This window comes from Primulina eburnea, chromosome 7 (genome assembly GCF_022965805.1).
Source record: "Primulina eburnea isolate SZY01 chromosome 7, ASM2296580v1, whole genome shotgun sequence".
Classification (NCBI taxonomy): domain Eukaryota; kingdom Viridiplantae; phylum Streptophyta; class Magnoliopsida; order Lamiales; family Gesneriaceae; genus Primulina; species Primulina eburnea.
Genome location: NC_133107.1, coordinates 36,810,307 through 36,827,782, shown reverse-complemented (window position 1 = coordinate 36,827,782; position 17,476 = coordinate 36,810,307).

Below are 17,476 nucleotides of genomic sequence, written 5' to 3'. Positions count from 1 at the left end.
TTTTATGCTCACGTCCTCGGTTTATCTCTGTTTTGGACACCCTATTCGATGGGGCAGGTCTCAGGTTGGACGGTCCAGGAGGGAGAGGACAGGGAGCTAGCAGGGGTTGACCTGTAGTTGCTGGTATTTTATTCTTGGGATTTAGTTTGATTTGGTTGTATTCGTACTTACTGATTCGATCGGGCTGTATATGTTGTTTTTCCGCTGTTTATCTGATTCAGTTTTATTAAGTTAATTGCATGCTTAAGTTCTGATTAGTAGGTGATTCTGGAACGGGTCACTACATGCACTACTCTTATCACGGGTAACCTAGTCGTTTAACATTTTTATATTGCTTATTATTGCATGAATGTTAAATTGGTTATTAGAATTGAATTGGGAAACATATTTAACGTAGTGGAAATTAGGTTGCATGGTCTACCTTAGTTGGAAATTAAGATATGATTTTAGAAACCATAGAAATTGGTATTGATCTTGAGCCTTATTTTATGCAAAGAATGAAATAATTCCAAATAAAAGATTTATGGCCAAAAAATTAAGGAAAATCACAATCAAGGGTTTGTTAAGGATTTCGAATTCCTCGAGGGGCCTACGTGCAATTTTCAAAACTTTTGAGGACCTAAATGAAAATACCAAAAGTTAAAGGACATATGAAATTTCGAAAAATGAAGGACCAAAAATGTAATTACCGAATTCTTAAGGATCAATAATGTAATTTTCGAAATTTAAGGGACCAAAATGTGAATTTTCGAAAATTGTAAGTGTCAAATTGCAATTATTCGAAAACTTTGGGGGAATAAAATACAAATTTTGAAAATTTGAAGAACTCAAATGCAATGTTTCAAGAAAAGCTTAAGTTCGACACGTAATCTTCACATAACTCTGGGAAATCAATGATAGAAATTCCTTAAGCTTCAACACGAAAAGATTTAAAAGACATATTCGCCGCAGGGAGGATTATCATTCAAGGGCTAGCTACCTATGTACTGCTATATTCAAGAGCTACACATTCGTTCATATATGAAACCTTCATCAAGCGACTGAATATTATTCTTGAGGATATGGGTTTGGGTTTCAAAGTTTCTATTCCTTCTGGTGATCAAATGCTCACATCTAAAATTGTCGAGAATCTGGAGCTTCGTTTGTTCAAAGATGTAGTTCGGGCAGATCTTATTGTGCTTCATATGCCTGAATTTGATATCATAATTGGGATGAATTGGTTATCAGCGAATGGAGCTTCAATTGATTTTCATCAGCGATCACTGTCTATTCGACCGCCTAATGGTAAATCTTTTTTCTTTGAGGCGGCGAGAAACAAGCAAATGCCGCACATTATCTCTTGTCTATGTGCGATGAAGCATATTAGACATGGATGCCAAGCTTTTCTAGCATGTGTCACTACCGCACATGTTCCTATCAGTCAGAAATTGTATGATGATGATATTGTCAGATATTTTCCTAGCGTCTTTCCTGAAGACGTTTTGGAGTTCCACCCGATCGTGAGGTGAAATTTTCTATTGAGCTAATGTCGGGCATGGTTCCTATATCTAAAGCACCTTATCGTCTAGCACCTGTTGAAACGAAAGAATTAAAAGATCAAATCCAAGAAGTGCTAGGCAAGGGTTTCATTCGCCCTAGTTATTTTCCTTGGGGCGCACCAGTATTATTTGTGAAAAAGAAAGATGGTAGTATGCATCTCTGCGTTGATTATCGAGAACTGAATAAAGTCAATATCAAGAATAAGTATCCACTGCCAAGAATTGAAGATTTATTTGATCAGTTACAAGGAGCATCGATATTTTCTAAAATTGATCTCCATTCTGAGTACCATAAATTGAAAGTAAAAGAGTCTGATGTTCACAAGACAACATCTCGTACTAGATATGGGCACTACGAGTTTATGGTCATGCCATTTGGGTTGACCAACGCACCAGCGCGATCTTCATTGATCTCATGAATCGCGTATTTCAGCCATATCCGGATCAGTTCGTTATAGTCTTCATTGATAATATATTGATTTATTCCAAGATCGGGGCGGAGAATAGTCGTCATTTGAGGACTGCACTGCAAGTACTTCGAGATAGAAAGTTATATGCAAAATTCAGTAAGTGTGAGTTTTGGCTTGATCAAGTGGCTTTCTTAGGCCACATCATTTCTAGTGATGGCGTTGAAATTGATCCAAGTAAATTTGAGGCAGTGAAAGAGTGGCCAGTACCTAAGAGTGTTACCGAGATTCGCAGTTTCTTGGGGCTAGCTGGCTATCATCACAAGTTCATCAAAGGATTCTCATCTATTGCAGTACCTTTGACATCCTTGACTAAGAAGAATGCAAAGTTTATTTGGGGAGCCAAGTGTCAAGACAGTTTTGATAAGTTAAAACAAGCCTTGATTTCAGCGTCAGTGTTATTTATGCCATCGGGGTAAGGAGAGTATGTCTATATACCGACGCTTCTAAACTTGGTTTGGGTGCAGTTTTGATGCAAAATGACCGAGTTATAGCCTATGTGTCAAGACAGTTGAAATTCACGAGAAACACTACCCTACTCATGATCTTGAGCTGGCAGCAGTAGTTTTTGCATTGAAAATTTGGAGACATTACTTTCATGGGGAGAAGTGAAAAAATTTCACCGATCATAAAAGTTTGAAATACTTCTTCACCCAAAAGGAATTGAATATGAGACAACGAAGATGACTTGAATTAGTGAAGGACTATGAATGTGAGATTATCTATCATCCGGGGAAAACTAATGTTGTGACGGACAAATTGAGTCGAAAAGCAGCAGTTATTGCACAATTATCACTCCAAAGACCGTTGCAGTCCGAGATACATCGGTTTGAGCTTACAGTTTATGCTAGAGGCGAGGCCCGTTATCTTGCAACATTATCAGTACAGTCTAATTTGAGAGATAGAATTCGTGATGGGTAGTCTATTGATGAGCAGTCGCAAAAGTGGAGAGCAAGAGATAAAGCCAAGGGCCGGAAGCTGTATTCTAAGGTGGATGGTATAGTTCGTTATCGAGATCATTATGGGTTCCTAGTGACGATTCTTTGAGAGATGTCATTATTAAGGAAGCTCATGACACACCTTATTCCATTGATCCGGGAAGCATGAAAATGTACAGAGATTTGCAGTTGGTATATTGGTGGCGAGGCATGGAGAGAGATATCATGCGATTTGTGACCGAATGTTTGACATGTAAGCCAGTTAAAGCAGAGCATCAGAGGTCAGCGGGAAAACTTAAGCCACTTCCTATTCTCGAGTGGAAATGGGAAAATATCACCATGGACTTTGTTGTGGGATTACCAAAAACTATCAAGGGATTCAATGATATATGGGTGATAGTCGATCGTCTTACAAAATCAACGCATTTTCTACCTACTAAGACGAAGTTCACCATGATTCAGTATGCAGAGTTATATATCCGAGAGATAGTTCGTCTGCATGGTATTCCTGTATCTATTGTTTCTGATAGAGATAAGAGATTTACGTCATCTTCTTGGAAGAGTCTGCATATAGCGATGGGGACTAAGTTATTATTCAGTACAACATTCCATCCGCAAACCGATGGTCACTCCGAAAGAGTTTTTCAAGTTTTAGAAGATCTACTGCGAGCTTGTGTGATCAATTTCCAAGGCAATTGGGAACCGAAATTACCTCTAGTGGAGTTCACCTACAATAATAGTTTTCAATCATCTATCGTGATGGCTCTGTTTGAGGCACTTTATGGAATGAAATGTAGATCTCCTATTCATTGTGATGAGGTTGGTGAAAGAAGAGAGATTGATCTGGATGTGATTGAAGAGACTGCTGAGCTTGTAGTCAAAATTCGTGAGAGAATGAAGACTGCACAAAGCCGACAAAAGAGTTAGGCTGATAAGAGACGAAATACTTAGAGTTTGCAGTGGGCGATCATGTATTTGTGAAAATAGCACCTATGAAAGGTGTCATGCTGTTTGGCAAGAAGGGCAAGCTTAGTCCAAGATTTTTTGGTCCATTTGAGATTTTAGAGAGGATTGGAACACTAGCCTATAGAGTGGCATTGCCACCAATTTTTTTCTAGAGTTTACAACGTGTTACATATTTCGATGCTGTGAAAGTACATGTCGAATCCATCACATGTGCTAAATTATGAACCTCTACAATTGACTCCCAACATGACATATGAAGAAAGACCTGTCCAAATGTTGACAAGGCAAGAAAGAAGAATGGGAAACAAAGTCATTCCAATGGTCAAGGTCAAGTGGCTGAATCACTCGGAAGAGGAAGCTACTTGGGAAACCGAGAGGGACTTGAGGAGTCGCTATCCAGAGATATTCGGTAAGTTCCAATTTCGAGGATGAAATTTTATTTAAGGGAGGGAGGAATTGTAAGGTCCAAAATTAAGACGACGTACTCCAATTACTTGCAAATCTAGGAAATATGAAAAATGGCTAATTAAATAATTTTAATTGTTTAATTGAATATGTGGCATGTTTATATGATGTTTAGTAGCTTTTCTACTTACATGCATTAAAAGTGTAATTTTAAGGATTATTTGAGTTGCGATCGAGGAACGGAGACTGATGGTTGAAAAATGGAAAATAATTTTATTAAATAATTGTTTTAATTATTTAAAATATGATTGATGTTTTTTTTAAATAAGGAGTTTTGAGGTGATTTTATATGCCGGGACGTAAATTTTATCAGTGTTGATTTTTCAACAAAAATACGAACGTTTTGGCAACACGGCTAATAAATTCACAAACTTTTCTACTCAAAATAATTTTTAATGTTTTAAAAAATGCACAATTGGCTTAATGGGCCTAATTAACTCCCTAATGGGCCTAAGCTTGGTTAGTATCTTAATTAACTATTTAAAATACAAATTTCCATCCCAAAACCTCATAATTCAACGCCCCACTCTCCCAAAAAACTCTCTCAATATACACGACACACACATACAATATTTTGAAGGGAAAAGTCGAAAACTTCAAAGGAAATCCAGCCTAGGGTTCTTGTCGGCGTTCTTCGCAATCGTCAACGAATAATCGTCCGTTAAATAAGCAAAAAGGCACATATATTTCTTTCCTTCAAACATCTATCACACCATAGTAATTTTTTAAGCATATTTTGAAAGGAAACAAAGCACACAACTCCATATTTTTGTAACTATGCATGATCATGTGTTTAATCCTTGTGTCTTGTCTCAAAAATCATGTTTTATATGTGTTGAAGGGGCTGCCATGATTAGGAAATGATCAAGCCTGGTTTTTATATGAGTTAGGGTCCTAGACACAAACCATACATGCTGCAAACAGGAAGGAATCAAGCTGGAAACTGAAATCTGTCAAGGGGTGTCAAGGGTTCGGGTTCCATGTCTTGTGGCTTGGCTTGGGTCTCAGTTGGACCAGGGCTGGGCTAGAGTCTTGTGAGGGATCAGAGAAGGGGTCCTAGCCACGCTAGGGCTCGAGTCAAGGGCTGGGGGAGGAGTCCTAGCTACCCGAGAAACCATGCAGGTGGCGCTTGGTACAGCAGCTGCGCAGGTCAAAGGGCTTGGCAAGGGGCTCGGGCTATGCTAGGTCAGATGGTCAGGGTCCTAGGAGGGTTTTAGGGGTCAGGGCCAAGGGCTGGCTCGGTTGGCTAGAGTCCTAGGCACACATACAAGAGTCCTTGTCATGAGTGGAGTTCTCGGCCATGGCTTGTATCTGGTATTGTGGTTCGGTTTTTGGGACTGGGTTGAATCCTAAGGGTGATAAGGGTCCAGTAGGGTCTGGTTCGATGTTGGCTCAGGCCAGCTCAAAGGCGCTTGAAAATGGAGATGGCTCGAGGTTAACATGTAGGGGTCAAGTTAGGGTTTCCAATGAGGAAATAAGTTGAAACATGGCTCACGGGGGTTGAGTAATGGTTCACGAGGACCAAATAATTATTATAAGTCTAATTTTGAATTTGGGAATTTTATATTAAAGTTTGGAATTTTTCGGGGTTAAAACGCATTAAAAACGAATAATCAAAGATAAATTAAAAAGTATAGTATTTAAGCTAAATAATATTATGATAATTTTAATTTAGGCTTAAATAATTATTTGGGACATGTTAGAGTCAATGGAATTAAGAAAAAGTCAAAAACATGAAATTTTTCGTTTAGGGACAAAACGGTAATTTTTACACCCGAAAATTAGTAAACGTCTCGAATGCTGTTTTATATGCTAATATAATTATTTTAAATGTTTATGAATTTTTATATGTTAAATTACGATTTTTAAATGTTTATGGATTTTTATGAATTAATATTGATATTTAAAAGATATGTTGCATGCTTGGTTTCAAAGAAAAACGATATTATATGCATTTTTTATTAAGTGATGGAAATTCGAAATGTTGAAGGACGTGAAGGGATTGTGACAAATACGATGATATTTTGGAAATATCGTGAGGGTTATGGTCCCAGTGGGAGCCCGACGATCGTGTTTCCTTGGATACGGATACAAATGCGTTAATATGTTAATACGTTGGCCAATGCCTAGTTGATGGGTGATAGTGTCCCTGGTGTCTCCGTCACCCAGTACTGTGGTTTTTCTAGATGAATCTATCGCCCAATACGAATACGAATACGAGTCACAATCACGATTTTTGAATTCAACAAACACGAATATAAATATGTGAATATGAATATGAATATGTTGATACGTAAATGTTTATGAAAATTTTTATGTTTAAATTTTATGCATTATTATGATATTGTTATTTTAAGTACAAGTATTTTTCATTATTGTATGTAATCTGTATACGTATTATTTGTTATCAAGAATATGATGTGTTGAGTCTTTAGACTCACTAGGTGTGATTGATGCAGGTGATATTAATAATTATGATGTGGGAGGTCTTGATGGTTGACCTGACTTGACTGAAGGTGCACATAACCCGAGGGCTAGCGCTTCTATTTTTCTGCACTTATTATTTTATGTTTATGATTTACGTTAAAGATTTTTTTTAGATTATTTACTAATATCTTTGAGTGGTTTTTGAGAGGATGATTCGTTTAGAAATATTTGAAAAGTTTATTTTTAGGTTTGGTAAAACGTTTAATGATTTCATGTTTGGACTGGACGATTTCCTTTGACTTTTCAAAGACTAGTTGGTTGTTTTATTTTAAAATGACACAAAATATTTTATATATTTAATTAGGTTGTTCGGCAGATTTTAACTGAAAAAAAATTATAAATTTTTAAGTAAAACGAATAGCAGATGTTTTAGACACGATAGACATTGGAATCCCATGCAGTCAGACCATCTCTCTGATAAACAGATCTACGTACTGATTCATGGTGAAAGTCTTCCTGATCTGTAGAAATTTTGCTGAATTAGTGAGCCGATCAACTATCTCCCAAATGACATTATATCCTCCACCTATCCTCGGATGTCCTGTCACAAAGTCCATAGTAATGTTCTCCCATTTCCACTCGTGAATAGGGAGTGGTCACAACTTTTCGGCAGGTCTCTCATGTTTGGCCTTGACCTGCTGGCACGTCCAACACTCGGACACGAAACGCAAGATATCTCGCTTCATGCCCGACCACCAATATAATGACTGCAGATCTTTATACATCTTCGTATCCCTGAATGAATGGAGTACGGGGCGTTGTGGACCTCTCTTATGATATCTACTCTCAGGGAATCACTGCTAGGGAGCCATAGTTGGTCACGATATCTGACTATCCCATCCTCAATTGTATACAATCTCAGGTCCTTAGACTCATCCCTTTGTCTCCACTTCTATAACTGCTCATCAGAAGTCTTTCCTGTTCGAATCATGTCCCTCAATGTTGACTGCACTTTCAAGGTAGAAAGACTAGGGGCATCGCCACTAGCATAAATTGCAAGTCAAACCTCTGAATCTCTACCTACAGCGGTCTCTATATCGACAACTGAGTGATCAATGCATTCTTCCTTCTCCGGGCATCCGCAACGACATTAGCCTTACGCGGATGGTAGTTAATATCACAATCAGTGTGGGGACCCGGACGCTAATCATCTTCTTAATCATCGTTGGGATTTAATTATCAGTTCTGATAAACAGGGTCTAAAAATTTTTCTTTTTAAAATGTAAATGCGGAAGGTAATGGAATCTAAATAATATACATCTCTGTATAAAAACTACATTTCAGTATAAAAGTACAATACTGTACAAACTAGGTCTAAGGTTTAGTTACTAAATTCAAGTAATAAAACCAAGTCTACAATAAGTCCGGAATCACCACGCTAACTCGTCTTCTCTCATCATCTTCTTGACCCAGATCCAGCCCCACCTGTTGTCATGAACACATACAAAACAAGACAACAGCCGGATAACTCCGGTGAGAATAAATCCCAGTATAAACCATGGTAAGCATGTATAGAAACAATCTAAATCATAAAACATGCTATCATGATCATATTCAAAAATACTAGATTTCATAATCTATGAAATCAAATCAAAATAAGCATGCAACTCAATTCAGATAAACATGAAATTTAAATCAAATCACCTAAACATGCTGTCCTAACTGAAAGCAATAAACATGGGTTTCATAGTCTATGAAACCACATCCATAAACGCATGCAGTTCTAGTCAAATCATGTCTAGACTCGACTCAACTATAACTCTAGGGATCCCAGTGTGAATAAGACATCACTGGCTGTCACCTACCCTCCCACTCGGGGTGACTGTACGTCTTATTCCTAGACTTCGGTCCTGAGCTGTATCAACGGCTGCAATAGGAGTCAGAGCTGCTCCTAAGCTGAGATACACCGAACATCTAGAGGTATGACTGTCTGTCAAGACTCTCCTATATGAAATGCAATGCATATAAATCTATAAAAAGAGCAGTAGCATATCAGCATATAAACAAAGCATATTCATAACAGAATATAACGATAATCTAGTATGTGATTTTATTGGGAAACTCAAATAGGATCTTATTTGAGCTGTGTCTTCCCGAATATCACATGAATTATACCTTTGTCATCCCGGTCTGACGAAGACGATGACCTGTATTCAAATTTGTCCATATCCAATCTGAAAAGACAATATCGAATACATAGTATCAATGAATAACTCAATATACAATCTGTTCTGATCAATACTCAATTCAGTATACAATCTGATCAATGTCTGAACAAGATACAATCTGAGTCATATCAATAATATCACAGTCTAATCGAAATCGTATCTGAATCTGATCAATCTAAATCAACTGATGTTTCGACGGCGTAACAATACAATCTGAATAACCCCGTCAATCAGAACATCACAAATATAATACTGGACTTCATAATCTGTGTCAATACAATTCATACTCTGAATACTAACACAATTCTGATATAGAATCTCAGTCAATATCTTTCAAAAATCATAACAACTACAGAAACAGTTTGTTCTTTAATCTGTCTTCAATTCTACAATGTCTACGGTAGTAGAAACACCATATCTGAATCACATGCAATTCTAGCAACATCATATTCTCAAAACATCTCAAAACGTATCAAAACTTATGTCCTTATGTAGCTCGTGTCACGAGGAACTCAGAACTGAAGTCGGATTTGAATTCTGATGGACGGATCTTCCACAATCGCAAGTTTAAAAGGCGTAAGGATTTTCTCTCCAAAAGCTTCGCCCTTTTCCTCAAATTCTGAGACATTTACACGTCAATTGTCTATATATATGCTGCATGCACATTCTAAAACGTGGCATCATTTTCCATGCAACACGCAGGACTGCGGGTGCGGTCGTGTATTGTACCGCGGGTGCGGTCGTGCAATGCCTATCCTTGCATTTCCCGAAAGCTCAGACCACGGGTGCGCTACATACAAGACCGCGGGTGCAGGTGTCACTACCGCGGGTGCGGTCCCTCTTGCACCGTGGGTGCGGTATCGAAATGTCAAAATTAGGTACTCTACTGGACATTCACCGCGGGTGCGCTCACGGGTGCGGTCTTGTCTCAAATACAAACTCTTAATTTCTCATGTCTTTTCTTCACTCATTGCATATCATGCATTCTCATGTCTTCCGAGTCTCACGTTAACGAAGATTATTAATCTTGGTTTATCCGTTCTATAATTCTCGGGCATTACATTTCTCCCCCTCTTAAATCTGAGTTCGTCCCCGAACTCATAAGTAATCGGTTCACATATACTAGAAGGAATGTTTCGTAAAGTTTAAATCAAAACTCAAATCTCTGATTCCAATCTGGAATAAGAATTCACTACGTATAACATCATAATACTTCTCCAAATTCTTTTGACAGAATCAATCTCGCAGTACTGGCTATACATCTGTGTATGTCAATCTGCCGTTCATAGTAAATCAATACTATTGACAGTTATCAATTTTGTTTATCCTGATCAAGGATATATTCAATCTTCCACTCCAAATACCAAGGATCATCATCCGATGTTGGTTTATCAAATATGTCATTTCTGAGCTATCTTTATTCCGTTCTGAATCTTTTTTATAAGGACTCTGTAGTACTCACTGTACAATGTGTCGTCTGTAACTATCTCAGTACTCTTTTGATAGCTACCAACACCCAATCACCCATAAAGTAACAATACCTCATGTCAACTAGTGCTAGCATCCAGCACTAAAGTTGTACCAAAATCTTCTAATATCTGGATAATACATTCTGACGGTCTGTCAGTCTGTAAAACCATCTAAAAGAGAGCTCGTGATATACTCTGTCACCCGTACCAAATCAATCAATTTACAATCTGATATAATCTACTGTGGCATTATGATCTTTCTGACCACTTCTCTGACACCGATCTGTGTCATTTGGTCATGTTTGTACATTATCTTGTACAAGCTGATATATAGATTGAACAATCTGTCAATCACAATCATATCATATTTCGATCTGGAGAAAATGACGGTAATTTCATTACGAAAGCCATAGAAATTCACTCTCATTTCTATTCGGAAACATACATATCTGTAATAATCTTCTGATTTCTGTCTTCACTTGTTGACAGTTTGTACAATTCAGTACAATTTCTGCCAAAATTTTAGTACAAATCTGTCACACTGACTTAATCTGTCTATATCAAAACTGTCTGTTCGAATATCATACCTTCTCAGTCACAAACATGGCAACTGAAGTCACTACAGCGCATTTCTGACACTATCTGTGATTTCAACTTCGAACTATTCGGCATAACAATCAGTTACTAATAAAAATTAAAGAAGAAATACCTACCTGGTATTCGGCTCTGACTATCGATATCAATTCTGTTATTCAATTCTGAAACATTCTGATACCACAAGATAATCAGTCTCATATCTGTTACTCGATTCTGATTACTGAAATCTAGTTCTGAACATTGTGATCACATTCCTGAATTACTGTAACTCTCGAATTCAACTCTGATTCGGTTGGAGCTGTATATACTCTCCGTGATTCACAATAATCTATAGCATATACTGGTTCAAAACGACAGTAATATCAAATCAGAACGAAGTATCAATATCCTATACAGATCTAGTGAGTTCAGTGAACTCATAAAACAAGGATTTCTGATAAATATATTCATGTCATTCTGATCAACTGTTATATATCATCTGCAAATCAAATATGCTCTCCAAAACAATATAAGATATCACGAATACTGATTTAGAACAATAACAATATTCAGCAGATATAAAGCAACAGTCGTATAAAATAATCTGCCAAATCAGACAAAATACATTTTTGACATTTCTGAGCTTTCTGATATCGATATCGTTATCAGCCCCTGATTACAATCGCGTTATAGCAAAATCAATCGGTATACTAACTTCAGATATCGCACACTCTGAATACAATCTGTTTCAAGCAGGATTCTTATCTGAATAATTTTTGTATACAATCATCACAGTTCTCAGAATATTCAATATACTCTTCAAATATTCTCTTCAATCAATCAAATGCTGGAAATATATCAAAATCTCACAGATACAATGAGCATAAAATCATCAGAACATTTCTGAAGATACTGACACATGCCAAAGAGAAACACTAAATCAGATGTAAATCCTGGTCGATATTCTTCTACTGATCTTTCAATTCATTCTGTATAATTCTATACACTCAATATCATTCTGTACTGAATTCTAAAACAACAATCAGTATCTGATCTGAATTCAATTCTGAAATCTCTCTTTCTGATATAAAGTAATTCTAAAATCTTATCTGGCAACATCAGCCACTTCACACCTCATTGGCAAATCTGCCAATGCTAGGCTCGATTTCAGTGGATCTACTGAATACATAAGGATGCAATCTGCTCCTTTCTGTACTAATCGAGTCATATACAATACAGATATCAAAGGAATTCTAAATCTAGAATCCTTATCGTGGTATCTCCACTGATCAGTCCTCTCTGGTCTGAATCTTACCAATTCTGGAACAAATTCTGCAAGAGTTCTGTACTTGTTCAACATATTACTATCAATAATGCAGTCAAATCAGACAATACAAGTACATTATACTCTATCTCTATCTCATTCTCATCTTACTGTAGTATACAATATTCTACAGAAATCTCTGATATCCATATTTCCTCAACAAGTAAGGACATCAATACTACAGTACATACAAACCCAACAGATACAGCATATCTTCATGCAACTCAGTCAAAGATATTCGTATGAAATGCATTAGTATATATCAATACATATGCATCATAATCATAAAGAATAGTACCTGTTGTGAATTCTGGGTCTGTTTCTCAATTGAACGTTGTTCCCTAAGATCTTCGGAACCGTCTCTGGGGACAAACTTTAGCAAAGTGTCCCGGCTGTCTGCAGATACGACAACTACCAGTCACTCCCTGGCATTGCTTGGTGGGATGTCTCCCTCCACAACTCCGGCAATACACTCCAGTATAACTTGGACTAGAACTGCTGGAGCCAGATGAACCGCTCCCTAACTTCTTGAATGGCTTCTTCCGAGCTTTCAGCAAGTCTTGCTTTCCACTCGTACTGCCGCGATCAATTCTGAGAGGGGATTGCTGTGTCTGGGGTTGCTTCACACACAACCTCCCTAGCTGTCTAATCAGACTCGCCTCAGCTCTCTTTGCTCTACTCAGGATGTCAGCAAAATGATAAGGTCGCTGCAAATTCATCAATGAAACTACCTCTGAATTCAATCCTCTGATGAACTGATTCACTACAGCTTCATCATTCCCAGCTAAATGAGGAACAAAACGCAATAAAGTAGAGAATTTAGCAGCATATTCATCAATATTCAATTGGCCTTGTCTCAAATTCTCAAATTCTGCTCTTTTATCCTCCCGGTATGAAACTGAGAAAAATCTTTGATAGAATTCAGCTTTGAAGACTTCCCACGTGATCACAATACCACGTTGTGCTAATACTCCGTTAATTGTAATCCACCAACTTCTGGCAACCTCTCGTAACTGGTGGAATACCAGTTTAACTTTCTATTCATCTGTACAATCAAGGAAATCAAACAATATTTATATGTCATCCAACCAGTTCTGACAGTCTTCAGATGTCTCGATACCACTCAAAATCGGCGGTTGAAATAACTGTAATTCTACCAACTTTACTTCTATCTGAGTTTCTGATGCATCTATCTGTTCAGACGAAGTACTACCCTTTTCTGGAATTCTCCGAGGCGGTATATCTGAATATCAAACCGGTTAGTACACAGTCTATACAATCTGTCTCAGCCCTCCTCTGATCATATACCTCTGATCGAGACTCAGTTCTGATTCAGGCTTAACAATTACATGCTGCAATCAACTCAGATATAAACAACATGTAATAGGGAAAGCAGTAAATCATGCTAGCACACACCATGTAAGTCAACATTAAAATAATTCTCATGCTAGCAATCACATGCAAGGAAGAAAATTCAATCTACCCCGCTCATTCTCTACTATCTCAGTCTAAAAGATCTATCAACTCTGACTATCTCAATCTAAAGGATCTATGGCTCTGATACCACCTGTTGTGGGGACCCGGACGCTAATCATCTTCTTAATCATCGTTGGGATTTAATTATCAGTTCTGATAAACAGGGTCTAAAAATTTTTCTTTTTAAAATGTAAATGCGGAAGGTAATGGAATCTAAATAATATACATCTCTGTATGAAAACTATATTTCAGTATAAAAGTACAATACTGTACAAACTAGGTCTAAGGTTTAGTTACTAAATTCAAGTAATAAAACCAAGTCTACAATAAGTCCGGAATCACCACGCTAACTCGTCTTCTCTCATCATCTTCTTGACCCAGATCCAGCCCCACCTGTTGTCATGAACACATACAAAACAAGACAACAGCCAGGATAACTCCGGTGAGAATAAATCCCAGTATAAACCATGGTAAGCATGTATAGAAACAATCTAAATCATAAAACATGCTATCATGATCATATTCAAAAATACTAGATTTCATAATCTATGAAATCAAATCAAAATAAGCATGCAACTCAATTCAGATAAACATGAAATTTAAATCAAATCACCTAAACATGCTGTCATAACTGAAAGCAATAAACATGGGTTTCATAGTCTATGAAACCACATCCATAAACGCATGTAGTTCTAGTCAAATCATGTCTAGACTCGACTCAACTATAACTCTAGGGATCCCAGTGTGAATAAGACATCACTGGCTGTCACCTACCCTCCCACTCGGGGTGACTGTACGTCTTATTCCTAGACTTCGGCCTGAGCTGTATCAACGGCTGCAATAGGAGTCAGAGCTGCTCCTAAGCTGAGATACACCGAACATCTAGAGGTATGACTGTCTGTCAAGACTCTCCTATATGAAATGCAATGCATATAAATCTATAAACAGAGCTAGTAGCATATCAGCATATAAACAAAGCATATTCATATCAGAATATAACGATAATCTAGTATGTGATTTTATTGGGAAACTCAAATAGGATCTTATTTGAGCTGTGTCTTCCCGAATATCACATGAATTATACCTTTGTCAGTCCCGGTCTGACGAAGACGATGACCTGTATTCAAATTTGTCCATATCCAATCTGAAAAGACAATATCGAATACATAGTATCAATGAATAACTCAATATACAATATGTTCTGATCAATACTCAATTCAGTATACAATCTGATCAATGTCTGAACAAGATACAATCTGAGTCATATCAATAATATCACAGTCTAATCGAAATCGTATCTGAATCTGATCAATCTAAGTCAACTGATGTTTCGACGGCAGTAACAATACAATCTGAATAACCCCGTCAATCAGAACATCACAAATATAATACTTGGACTTCATAATCTGTGTCAATACAATTCATACTCTGAATACTAACACAATTCTGATATAGAATCTCAGTCAATATCTTTCAAAAATCATAACAACTACAGAAACAATCTGTTCTTTAATCTGTCTTCATTTCTACAATGTCTACGGTAGTAGAAACACCATATCTGAATCACATGCAATTCTAGCAACATCATATTCTCAAAACATCTCAAAACATAACAAAACTTACGTCCTTATGTAGCTCGTGTCACGAGGAACTCAGAACTTAAGTCGGATTTGAATTCTGATTGACGGATCTTCCACAATCGCAAGTTTAAAAGGCGTAAGGATTTTCTCTCCAAAAGCTTCGCCCTTTTCCTCAAATTCTGAGACATTTACACGTCAATCGTCTATATATATGCTGCATGCACATTCTGAAATGTGGCATCATTTTCCATGCAACACGCATGAACGCGGGTGCGGTCGTGTTTTGTACCGCGGCTGCGGTCGTCCAATGCCTATCCTTGCATTTCCCGAAAGCTCAGACCGCGGGTGCGCTACATACAAGACCGCGGGTGCGGTGTCACTACAGCGTGTGCGGTCCCTCTTGCACCGCTGGTGCGGTCTCGAAATGTCAAAATTAGGTACCCTACTGGACATTCACCGCGGGTGCGGTACTAACCTGAGCGCGGGTGCGGTCTTGTCTCAAATACAAACTCTTATTTTCTCATGTCTTTTCTTCCCTCATTGCATATCATGCATTCTCATGTCTTCCGAGTCTCACGTTAACGAAGATTAATAATCTTGGTTTATCCGTTCTATTATTCTCGGGCATTACAGTCCAGATTCCTTCACTAGATCTAGCCACCTCCGCTGTCTCATATTCAGCTCTTTCCTGTGTGAAGAAATACTTCAGGCTCTTGTGATCGGTGAAAATCCTGAACTTCTCTCCATAAAGATAGTGCATCCAAATCTTCAGGGCGAAACTACTGCCTCTAGCTCGAGGTCATGAGTCGGATAATTCTTCTCATGAACCTTCAACTGTCTGGATGTGTAGGATTTAACCCTGTCGTGCTGCATCAAAGCTGTGCCAAAACCGAGCTTCGAAGCATCTGTAAAAAGCACAAACTCCCCTTGCCCTGACGACCTAGCTATAACTAGCGCTGAAGTCAATGTATGCTTCAGCCTGTCAAAACTCTCCTATCACTCTGATCCCCAAATGAATTTGGCATTATTCTTCGTCAAGCCGGTCATGGGCACTTCAATAGAACAAAAATCCTGAATAAACTTCTTGTAGTACCCAGCCAACCCCAAGAAACTGCAGACCTCTGTCACACTCTTGGGCGCTGTCCAATCTCGGACTGCCTCGACCTTACTGGGATCAACCTCCTCTCCATCTTGGGATATGATGTGGCTTAAGAATGCCACTCAATCTAGCTAGAACTCACATTTACTGAATTTGGCATATAGCCGTCTGTCCAGTAAAGTCTATAGTGTTGTCCTCAGATGTTGACTCTGCTCCTCTCTGCTCGTCGAATAGATCAGGATTTCGTCTATGAAAACTATGACGAACTGATCTAAATATGGCTAAAACGAGTGATTCATGAGATCCATGAAGATCACTGGCGCATTCGTCAATCCGAAGGGCATCACCATAAACTTATAGTGTCCATAATGCATCCTAAAAGTCGTCTTATGCACTTCAGACACTCTCACCTTCAGCTGGTGGTATCCTGATCGGAGGTCTATCCTTGAAAATACTGATGCTCCCTAAAGCTAATCTAATAGGTCCTCGATCCAGAGCAGTGGATACTTATTCTTGACTGTGACTTTGTTCAGCTTTCTGTAATTAATGCAGAGCCGCATGCTGTCATACTTCTTCTTAGCAAACAGTACTATTGCGCCCCATGGAGAAAAGCTTGGGCGAATGAATCCCATGTCCAACAATTCTTGTATCTGATCTTTCAGCTCTTTCAACTCTACAGGTGCTAGACGATAGGGAGCCTTAGAGATCAGCACTGTACTTGGCATAAGCTCGATGGAAAAGTCCACCTCTTTGTCTGGTGGATTTCCTGAAACATCGTTCAGGAAAAAACTAGGAAAATCCCTGACCACCTCGACCTTCTCTAGCCTCTGGCAGACTAGCTCAGTCACTTCAACAATACTGGCAAAAAATTATTGGCACACTTTCCTCATGAGCTTCCTCGCACAAATGCAAGAAATTATGTG